We start from the raw sequence: 2,194 nt of genomic DNA, 5'->3' as shown, positions 1-2,194 counted from the left end.
CTCTTCAAGTGGATTCATTGTACTCAATAATTGTGGATTTTCTGCATATAGAAAATGCATAATTTGTAATACACATTGCTCTGAACATCAGAAACTGCATCATCTTCCTTACAAAACTTTCAATAGAGCACCAGTAGCAGAAAAATATATTTCAGATTAAATATACCTTTCACTTTAGGAATATTTTGTCTTACAATATTTATGCAGAATTTTCCTTTAGTAAAATAAAACCCAGGTTGCATTGCAAGACCTTATGGTATATTTTTTAAAGAAAGAACTGGAGATACTTAAAAAGGGTACTGTAGGAGCCAGACAGGTCATTTAATGAAGTTGTAGGAGGGTTTGGTGAGGGACATCAGATTAGGAAGCCTGCCTTCCATTAGCTCATTATTCACAAATAATGTTAAATAAAGTGATCAAGGTATTGGTGAATTCAGCCTTGAGGTTTGTATTTCCCAAACTGGTTTACTGTGCTGGAGTTGCCTGTCAAGCAGAAAGCCTCTCATCTTAGGGCTGGCTATGAAAGCCAAAAGAATTTTTAGATAATCATAATCCTAATTCCATACTATATCACTTTTTATAGACCCCCCAAGTGTCCTCAAAAAAACCCCACCAAAAAACAAAATAAAAAGCATGCCAAGATTTAGGGGATGAGTACAGACAGCCATTGTTCTGATGAATATTACTGTCAGGGGTGCTATGGAACATGCCCTGCTTTTGTTCAACTCTCAGATTACTGCAAGCCCTCCCACCTGAACAGCATTAACTGGTTTGGAGCCTACCATTAGGCAGGTACCAGCTTTGGTTTTCTTCTGTATGCACAGGATTTCAGATGCTCTTTTGCTTCAATAAGAGTGTAGTTTTGCTCCAGGGCAGTGTAATGCCAGGATCCCATGATCCTATTCACCATATCCTTTTTAAAGGCAGGTGTAATGGCCAAATGCCAGGACCAGAAGGTCTGTGGTACCTGAACTGGGGACTATCAAATGCTCCAGCCCTGCCTATCTTAAAAGTAACAGTTTAACATTTCTCATACTGTGTTACTTGCTGCAAACTTTCAGGTGAGGTTCTGCCCATAAAATGTTTGTATCTATCTAGAGCACAAGATATAGTGAAATCATAAAAGACCCCCCTTGAAGTGCTAGGAACCCTGCCTGTCCATCAAGTATTAACATTTGTATTTTTGCAGAAGACAATGGGAAATGTAAATGCAGGCGTCTCAGCTTGCACTTCGGAGGCTGCTTACCTTGTTTATACTGACCTTCTTCCTTGGTACTGGCATGTCAATCCATCCCCCTGCACAGCCCCTGATGTGCACTGAATGCCAGAATGCTCTTGTTGGGGCAAATGGTCAGTACCTATGGTTGAAAACTATAGAGGCCAGATCTGATGGATAAAACAGGCTTATTTGCTCTAGGTAGACAAGCCAAGCTCTGGCTAAGCTAAGTCAAAGATACTGAAGCAGTGAAGGGTATTTTGTCTTGCATTTTTTCAAATATGTCTCTACTGACTTTGCCACCAGCCCTGCCTAGGAAGGAAAACACCCCCAGCAATCACTGAGCCTGAGTGAACGCTAAGGGAATGTCAGACTGCTGCCATTTAAGGCCAGAGGATCTAATCCACAGTTCAGGATGGCAACTTTAAAGAGGAAAGAGGAAACATACCAAGCTATAGCCCCAGGAAGTCCTTCAACACTGATACACAGTAGCTGTGATACACAGGTAGGTCTGATGGCAAAGCAGTCAATATAAAGAGAGCTCTCAGATTCCCCCTGCTAGTAACTACAGATGTGACTTAAAATGTTCTTCAGCTGTAATAAACTTTAATTATAAATTGGCTACAAAACCAAGACCTCAGTAAACCCCTGCCCTCTACTTCCATTTGTTCCTTAGAGCTTTTGCAGGGGCTGTTTAATTTGTACTACCCCCATTTCCGAAGCCTAATACAGGGATATTTTACTCCATTGCCAAGATGGAAAGTTCAACACCAGAAGACCCACAGGTAATGGAGAAAAGCCTTGATTGAATTCCACCAGGAAAAGAATCAGTCTGAAGTAACTTGGACCACAACAACTTAATTCAGTTTAAACCAGTATTTTTTACATCTCACACACAGTTAATGTTGTACTTGCAGTGAAACACGCATCATCATCAAGGGCAAAAACATTCCATATTCAGTTATTTTGGTATATGTG

Source organism: Apus apus, chromosome 6, assembly GCF_020740795.1.
Source record: "Apus apus isolate bApuApu2 chromosome 6, bApuApu2.pri.cur, whole genome shotgun sequence".
Classification (NCBI taxonomy): domain Eukaryota; kingdom Metazoa; phylum Chordata; class Aves; order Apodiformes; family Apodidae; genus Apus; species Apus apus.
Note: the sequence above shows the minus strand (reverse complement) of the source record.